We start from the raw sequence: 9,950 nt of genomic DNA on the forward strand, positions 1-9,950 counted from the left end.
TTCTCAGGAACTTGTATGATTTTTGTCAAGCTGGCAACAAGTTATTAGAACTCCCTTATGTCCAAGCCTTTCTTATTCTGAGAACATGCCCATCTCTCATTAAGTCTTGTGCTCCCGCTGAGATACTTTTAGCTAACTCTACCGCGCCACAAACTTTTCCACCCTGCCCTCAGGATTAGCTTGAGGACGTTCCTCCGGTGTTTTCCCGGCCGCCGCCTGCCTACCACCAAACTCGTTACCTCCCACCGGGCCACTCTCCCCTCCCTCTATGCCTGATTCTCCCAGCAGCTCTAATCCCTCTCCGTCGCAGATACCTCCCGCTGTGCGATCGTCTCCCTCTCTGCCTTCCGGGACCCATAACTCTCCCAGCAGCTTTAATCCCTCTGTTAGCGCTTCCTCGCAGTCTCCGACTTCCTCTCCTGAGAATTCTGTATCCCCTACAGCATTCTCACTGCCCGCCCACCATACTAGGTCTCGCTCGCTATGTCCTTCCAGCAGGTCGCGTGATTGTTTCAGCTTGCACGGGGAACAGTCGCCATGTTGCAACCCTCTGCCACGTGACAAGGCGCCGCCATGTTCCCAGGCGCCGCCATGTTCCCAGGCGCCGCCATGTTTTGGGTCATGTGACAGGGCGCCGCCATGTTTCCAGGGCCTTCACTGTCAACAGGCGTCTCCTTGTGGCTCCTCTTGTGAACCACAACAGCCGCCCTGTTGCAGTGCACATGATGCTTCATTGTGCTGCCGACAGCAGTCCTCTCACTGCAAGGCACACAGTGAGACGCCATCTGCTCGTGTTTCCCAGGGTGACCGGCAGCAGCTCTGTAGCCGCTCTACAGATGATTGCTCACATGCGCCTACCGGAAGGATGGCTGCTCAGTGGCCCTCTGCTCTGGAATCTCCTCAGGCTCTGCTTCCACTTCGGGAGCAAGCTGGCCCCAAGGAGCTTGTTAACATCCATGTGCCTTTTTCCCTTTCTGATCTATCTCAGATTACCCTTAAATTAGGTAGCCTCTCTGTTGACCCACAGAATTATATCAGGCAATTTAAATTTATTACTAATTGTTATGATTTACATTTTAAGGACGTTTATAATGACTCTAGGCCTATAGCTGTGCCAGAGCAGGACAAGCATACTAACTATAACAAACTTTTAAAACAGGTCCAGGAAGCTAATCAAAACCCAGCTGTGTTCCTAAATTGGCTTTCTAATCCTCGCGCCCTGCAAGCAGTTCCAGCTTCGCGCACTGTGTCGGGCCGCCTCCCAGCCCCTCCCCCATGCGCTGTCCCAGCCCCTCCCTCCCCTGTGCGCCGTCATCGCCGCCGCTGCCACCTTACACGTTTCCGGGGGCAGTCTGAGCCCGCCCCTGCGCGCTACATCCCAAGGCTTGCCCCACCCACTGGGCGTGCTCTGCCGGAGCGCCACGAAACAGCAGCTCAGCGGCTCTGCTCAGGCATGCTTTTTTTTACAATGTGGCTCCGCTCAAAAGATGCTTTTTTATTACAATTCTCAAACCATTTAATCAAGGTTATTGGCCACCTGATAATTTTACCAGCTTTGTTTATCAATCAAAGCCTTCATCAATCTTCTGTTTAACAACTAAGGTTATAAATTCCTTTTTGCTGGGAACCACTAGCTCTATTTCAAGACAAGGGTTTTCTTCAAAGTTTTATTTTATTTGTCTTGGTTCATACTACTGCAAATAACAACTTTAAAAGTAAATGTGTTCAGAATTTGACAGTATTAGATCAGTTTTGATTGACTTATTCATAAGATTGCTAAACCTTTACTGCAAAATGTTTCCATTAAAGCCTTGTTTGGCAGACTAAAGCTTTTTTGTTAATTCTACGTGTCACCCTATAAAAAAAGCGGTATGCCATCCAGATAAAGCCTGCTCTCTAATCCAAAATGCCAATATTAAATTCCTGCATACTTACTTAATTCTACTATAGTCCAAATCCCAAACAAAAAGGCAAACCTTGACCTTCAAACCTTAGAGAGATCTTAATATGGTTTTTCATATTTTTAACACTTGTGACACTTGGAGTTCTGAGACAGGTAAACCTACACAAGGTGGAGCTGCCTGGCCTCCCCATGGACCACGCTCAAATGCAGCAGAAGACATTGGGCACCAAAATGCCCCTTCCTGGCATTCTTTGAGACCTTACTCCAGGGCTACTGGACTGTCCTAGCCACCAGAGAGTGGGTAAGTCATCCTAAGTAATAGCCCTTACAAAAAATGTCGACACTGCCAGATTCGTCACCGACATAAAATCGCTGCTGGAGGCTGAGGGGGTTCAGGGCAACAACAGCCCCCTTTAAGGTGTCCGTCTCAGATTCCAAGTCGCACTAAAGTCTCAGGTAAGACATTCTCTATATTTGTGGACATAGAGGCCATATATACAGAGGTCTTCCTGAGTATTCAGGCTGCTATATTAAGTCCTCAATCTCTGGGGGTATTGATGGTCAACCTATGCCATTTACAAACAGGGCCTATTTTATGCAGGTCCCAGTCTTCTCACTTGGTTTATACTTTTTCAGGATACATAAAAGCCTTTCTCATACTTGCTAAAGTTCTGTTACAGCAAATCATTCCAAGGACTACAACCAGGTTACAGTGACCCATGCCTAAATCAAAGTTGCTAGACTGCCATCCTGGTTTCACATCACTCAGGCTAAGAGATGCCCTCCCAGCCCTAAATCTGATCATTCTGAGTGGTCATCTCATCTTCTGTCGCCTAACCGTCTCCGTCTCACAAAGGCCGCGCAGCCACAGTTAACAGGCTAAGTCATGTTTTGTTATCCACTTTGGTTCCTAATTTCTTACATTCTATTAATGATCATTTTTACAGCAGGACTCTTTAACAGTATTGCCTACAGACTCCAACATCATGCATACCAGAGACAAGCCTCACCAACCTACCGTCTTAACTTCTATGCTTTCAGATGGGGGAGTAATCACCTCTCATAACTCCACTCCTCCTAACCCCACGTTTAATTTTCAGAATTCTGCCTCACCGTGGAAATGTTTCTACCTCAACATGGTCCTGATAGAATGATATGTCTAAATCAAAGGCACCTTTCCTTCTACCTCACCTGGGTCCTTAAATATGACAGTGCCATGTCTCCTCATAACATCTTGTCTCTTTGTTTTTCCAGTCTGACATACGTATATTCACCAGTGAAGCTGTCCTGGCCAAAACACCTGGTACCAGCGTCTACCTGGGCATCAACCTTCATCCTGTCGACTCCCCTAGGCTCCAGTACAGCGCCCTTTGCCAGCAGGAAGTAGTTAAAGAGAGAAATCTTCGCCCCTTTTCATAATAATAATCATAAGACGGGATATGAAAGGTTTTGGCCCAGACAGGACACTGTAGCCAGGAAAGCCACAACCGGAAGCAGGAAGCCCCATCTTGCCCTGCCCCTAGGAAGTTACCTGTGATGCCATCTTCCCGCCCCTGGGAATTTACATATGGCGCCAAACCTAGGACCAATGGGCTACCTGTGTATCCCTAATGCCCGCCTTAGGTTCCACCCCAAACCGAGGCTATTTACAGGCCCCCACGCCGCGTGTCCGCCGGAGAGATTGCTGGACGCCAGCGGTGGGGTTGCCGGTCATCTCTCTCCGTGTTCTCAGAATAAAGGCCGCTTTTTATTTTATATTTCTCATCTTTTGTTAATATTTTTCATCTTTTGGAAATAACTCTATCAGTAACCAAAAATTGCAGTTGCTTCAACATAAGAAAACAAATCAATGTAATATTCCATATGATATATAAAAGCATAACACCTTATTAGCAAGTAGGAGGTTTTACCACAGGAATTCAAGATCGGATCAACATTAAAAATCAATCAAGGGCCAGGGGTATATAGCTCAGTAGCACAGTGCTTGCTTGGCAAGTACAAGGTCATGAATTTGATCCCCGGTACAAAATACATTTAACCCATATGGTATATTGTCTCACATTAACATCACTTAGTGGTAAGAGACTAAACACTTTCCTGCTAAGATTAAAAATGAGGGCTGGGGATACAGCTCAGCGGCACAGTGTCTGCCTGGCAAGTGCACGGTTGTAAGTTAGATTCCTGGTACCAAAAAAAGAGAGAGATGAAAATTGTCTACTCCTATCAATTCTGTTCAAAACTGAACTGGAGGATCTGAACAGTAAAGAAAAATTAGCTTATTGGAAAGGAAGAAATAAGTTTGTCTTTGTTTGCAAAGGATATGATCAAGTTAAATAGAAAAAATGAGACTTTAAAGATTTTTTCCCTCCTAAGTCAATTAAATATTTGAAGCAATTTGCTTCCTTTTTTGATAATTAAATTCATCAGCACATAACTCCTGATCTGAGAGTCTGACCAGAATCAAGTAACAAATATAAGCCTATTAAAAAATTCATACAATCCCAATCAAAAACAAAGGTGCTCAAATTTTTGGTGAGCTTTTGCTTTCTGGTGGACTTCAAAGGTTTTAGCATACCTTTAAAATATTACAATAACTCAAAGATTCCCTTACATCTTTTTTAATCCCCAATATCCCTGACAGCCCAGGTTAGATATCAAAGAACAAAAGAGTCATTAAGCAGAATAAATAGATGCACATGTGCTAATTTTTTGAATGTCTCTCCAAGGCTTATTCCTACAGGAATGCTGGGAGGAGAAGGCAGCCTTCAAGTCGAGAAGATGGAGACTGGGAAGAAGGTCTAGGCCATTGGGGTGTGCACTTGAGGACTGTCTCATGCTTGTCTCTACCCCTCTCTCCTCTTCCCCACTGTCATGAGGTGACAGCTCGCTGCGTTATGTACTCTCCACCTCAGTGTACTCACCACACACCCCAAAGCAATGAAGCCCCTAAACTGTGAGCCAAAGTACACCTTATGTCTTTTTAAGACAATTATCATAGGTATTTTGTTATAGTAATGGACAGCTGACTAACATAATCACTTACACCTTGATGTTAGCTGTCATGACTGATTTTCATGTTCTAGTTTTAGCATAAGCAGAGTCAATACATGGAGAAGGCATCATTGGTCATTTAGTCATTTTTTTTAACCAACACAGTACCCTCAAGTGGATAATCAGGCAATCAGATAAAGTGTTTTTGTTTTGTTTGTTTGTTTGTTTTTCTGTAAACTGGAGATTAAACCCAAGGCTTGTGCACTGAACTCTTTTTATTTTTATTCTGAGACAAGATTGTACTAAATTACTGAACTTCCCGGGCTGCAATGCTCCCAGAGTGCTGGGGTTGCAGGCATATGCCACCATACCCAGAAGTAATGGGAAAAAAGAAAGAAAAGAAGGATTCTCCACCGTTAAGAAGTGGGAAACTACTACATGGTCCTACAGGGGAAAGACCTATGTCACCATGACAACCTGAGATATTTTTATTGAGAGTTGGTAAAGCATTTTCCAGAATTTCCAGAAAATAAAGAACATGTGTGGGAGTTGAGACACTTCAAATTTTATTTTCATCCTTATTTTTTAGCTTTTCCTTGCAACCTACATACCTCTAAATCCTGTTTTATAAGAGCAAAAGGTCAAAATAGTTTTAGACCCTACAATTACACATGGATGTTGTAAATAAATATATATGTACACCTGTGTAACTTTGCAAATTTGGGAGATTTTCACAAAGGATATTTGGTTTGTTGAACAGCAGAAGTTTATATCACTAGTTCAAAATAGATTATTGCATAGTAGTGCATACTTCCTTGGCTAGAAAACCTGAAAATATCAGGTGAATATATAGTGACTCAGCTCACAAACACTTTTGCTTGCAAACAATTTGGTTTGGAAACAGAGGGGTTTGGCAAAATTTTGTTGTTGTTTGCAAACTCTGCATCGGATGACAGACACAACCATGGTCATCTTTTTCAAAATCATAGAACAATGCTGGGCATGGTGGCGCACAACTGCAGTCTCAGCACTTGAGAGGCTGAGGCAAGAGGCTTGTTGCAAGTTCGAGACCACCCTGGACTACAAAGTGAGTTCAAGTCCAGCCTGAACTGTGTAGCAAGACCCTATCTCAAAAAAGACAAAAAATAAAACAAAACCAAATCATAGAACAAATTAAGTTCATAAACCAAAGCACCACTGAGCTTCCTTTCTGTACTGAAATTATGCTATATTAGCTCTAGTACCATTTTATGCAATTTTTGTCTTTAAATTTTACTCTACTCTTTGCCAAAAAGTTTACACAAAGCTTTGTTACCCGTGTATTATCTATTCAATATATGCCCACTTACTTTTATATGTTCAAAATTTTTCATACTACATTGATGAAAATCTTAGCCTTTTTACATCTATCATTGTGTGTGTGTGTGTGTGTGTGTCTTTTTCCTTTTTACTGGTACCAGGGATCGAACTCACGACTGCCTGCTTGCAAGGCAAGTGCTTATGCCACTGAGCTAAATCCCCAGCCCCTACATCTATCATTTTATTCTCAATGTTTCATCACTTAACTATTATTATACCCATTTTATAGATCACTGTGACCAAAGAGTTGATGTATATGCCACTATCATCGCTGAGAAGTACACAGTCTGTGTTAATGCCCACATCTATTTATATATTTGATCTTTGTCCCTACTTGCTGGTATACATTGTGATCTATCATGAGAAATATGGATTTGGTCTTGGTAGCTGTTTCCTGACACTGCTAAAACCCTTAGAATGTCTTTAGTGATACTAATGAGGTGACTTGCAGCTGGGGACCTCTGCAGAGCATCGGGGTGGGGTCCAGTTGCTAGAGGAATATACGATTAGATGATGAGAACTTTCAGTCCCATTCCCAAATCTCGGTGGCAGGAGAAGCTTTGAAGGCTGAGCGGAACTCAACCTTCAGTTGATTGTATCAGTAACCAGTGATGCAAATATCATACCAATATAACAGAGCCTTTATTTAAAAAACCTAAAAGACAGAGCTCAGAGAGCTTTCAGGTTACTGATCACAGGGAAGGTTCCGAAGGGTGGAAGGCAGGAGAGGAAGGCACGCCCCTTCCTACATACTTTGCCCTGTGCATCTCTTTCATCTGGCTGATTCGCTGATCTTTTGTAATAGAGAAACTGGACCCGCTTGGAAGTATATCCCACAGATAACCACGTTCGTAAATTGTCCTTCAGGTTGTGCCTCCAGAATCTACTCAAGGGTGGTTGTGAACCAGCTTTTCAGGAACGGACACACACAGAAGAGGCCAGCTCATCCGACCAGTTACCTGTTGACGTCACAAGCTCAAATTCATGGTGATGCCCCCTCAAAGAGACATGCAACCTTTGAAGAGCCATAATGGCATGGAAGACCCTTAAAATTTGCCTTTCTTGTCATCCTGTCAACAAGCAGCTTCTTCTGTCTCTCTTCTGATATATAAATTCCCTCAATATCAACTGATCGGGAAGGCAAATTTGGACATTTTTTCTGCTCTTGTCCTCTTTACTGACTAAAGTTCCTTTCCTGGACCAAAAAAAAGGTTCCATAGTGTTAGTTTCTCTGCATGTCAGGCACTAAGCCCTGGCTCCATAGCAGTATCCCTCATCATGAATGATAAATGTGAGAAAGGTTTGTCCTTGAGCTGTGTAGCACATTAACTTAACCAGTTTGGGGGCTGACAGGCTGCTTTTACTAAAAGTACTGACTCTTCACTTAGACCTGTAGATGTCTGAGGAGTAATGGAAAGTAGGATTAAAGTTTGGCATCTCTGCCTGTATTTTGCATCCGTCTTTTTTGCTCTTTTAAACTTTGGGTCAGATCCCTACACCACTCTGCACACAGATGTGTTAGTCATTTAAAGAGTGTTCCTCTAGGGCTGGCTTTAGCCCAGCAGTTCCTTCGAGTCTGGCTTCCCAACCGCCCGGGCCCATTGGTCCGGTGGTTCGAGACCCGCGGGCACTGTCCAGTCCTTTAAAAAAAAAAAAAAAAAGTGTTCCTCTAAAACTGATCAACCTCTCTCTTTGTGTCCAAAGTCACCAAGCTAGGAGTTCAACATTTGCTGGAACATCAAATGCAGCAGATTATCAACTGCCAATGTTTGCAACCCCCTGTTCTAGAATGTTACCCATCTTAGGGCAAAACCCCCTGCTCTAGAGGTCCCAACACACTAGGCTCTGTCACCCTCCAACAGAGCAATTAAGGAGATGAGCAAGGGTAATGAGCAGAAAGGGACTTTGATGGGTACACCCACACCAGGATGAACAGAGGAAGAGGTTTAGTGACTTAAGACCCTTACTGGCCATTCGGGTTCCTATATTTAGATTGGTGTGTTTGCTGCGGGTGAAAACAAAGGAGGCCATTTATTTTGGTAAAAAGGAAAAAGAATTTATTCAAAGCTAGCTCCAGGGGCTGGGGATTTAGCTCAGAGGCATAAGCACCTGCCTTGCAAGCAGGCGGTCATGAGTTCGATCCCCAGTACCGACAAAAATGAAAAAGACAAAAAAAAAAAAAAAAGCTAGCTCCAAGGAGATGTAAGGGTCCATTCATTTCAGATCACCATCCTACCCTGTACAGGTGTGAAAGGGTTTATTACAGCAAGTTTGTCTCTTCCCTTCCTGGTTCTCACCTGGTCCTTCCTAGCCTTTGGAAATGAAGCCGGACTCTGGCCTCCTGGTGAGAGCACATGCATGTCTCTGTTTTATCTGGGCTGAGGATGGGGTGGCCATCCATGCCCCACACCTCAGGAAGCCTGGAAAAGCCACTTTTTTCTAAAAAAAATCCAGCTCTTCAAGTTTCATTTTGGCACACTGGCCACAGTTCACACTGCACCCAAGTCCAGCCCACAGTCTTGAGGGCCTTAAGGAACCGCATCTGCTGGCTAGCTGGCTCGTGTTGGGTTGGTGCATCATCTGTTCCACGAAAGGTAGCTGGAGCATAAGCAAAGGGAAGCCGGATGCTTGAACTTAAAAGAATATCAGTAAAAATTGTGAAATCAAGTACAAAAGCTAAAAACAGGAGCTAGCTAACGGCTACACATGCTAGAAGTGCTTTCTGCAGAGGTTTTTCCTAATCTTGCAGCTCTGTTTTTAATAGGGTTGACATACACGACTCTTTCAAGGTTATAACTTCCTCCTGTTGTCTGTTTTCTATTCTGAAGGCTTTACCAATTAACCATTTGTAGCCAGGGGTGCCAAGGTACCATTCCCTGGTGATGTCAGCCTCCAGCATGCAGACACCCTCAGCACATTTCCTCCTCCTACTCTGGCTGACCATCATAAGCCCATCTTGTAATTTCTTATAATTTGTATATCTTGTGTTATATCTGTTTCTCCAGTAAAACCCTAGTGCAGTTATACTGAACTACTAGGTAGTAGGTCACATGGTAAGTGCTCGTGGAAAGAATAAAGATTTTTTTAAGAAGGGATAGATCTGGAGGTGTTGGTCACTCACCAGGGCAACTGATGTTTAAGTAGACTTTATTGGATCAAGTGTTCTTGTTCTTTGGGAAAGTATAAAGGCCTGATTGTTTCATCTTTATCTTAAGGCCTGGTCTCCAGCAAATGGGCCTCCCCCACAGTTGAAAGTGTTCTCATCTTCTGCACTGACTTCCCTGAGGGGCTAGCCCTATGTGACTGACTGCAAAATTTCCAGCTAACTTAGCTGTCTACCACACTTTCATCTCTCATGCTGTAAACGACTTCATTAGTGCCACTTGCCCACTTTTGTGAGGAGAGGAATACAGGGAATTGAATCCAGCCAGGGCCTTCACACTGAGCTTCATCCAGCCCCTTTGGATTTTGAAACTGTCTTCCTAAACCACCAAATCACCCAGTTTGGGCTCCAACTTTTGATTCCTCTGCCTCAGTCTTCCAGCATGATGAGAGATTACAGGTGTGGCTCATAATGCCCAGCTTTTCCACATTTTTACTGATTGTTTAAAAATTGGAATGGTCTCTAGCACAACTCTAGGAAGGACCTGCTGCTGCTTGATAAGCATAGAAGTCAATGCTGTGACAGTCTGCAAAA

This window comes from Cavia porcellus, unplaced genomic scaffold (genome assembly GCF_034190915.1).
Source record: "Cavia porcellus strain 051 isolate PalLab524CR breed Dunkin Hartley unplaced genomic scaffold, mCavPor4.1 scaffold_26, whole genome shotgun sequence".
NCBI classification, from domain to species: domain Eukaryota; kingdom Metazoa; phylum Chordata; class Mammalia; order Rodentia; family Caviidae; genus Cavia; species Cavia porcellus.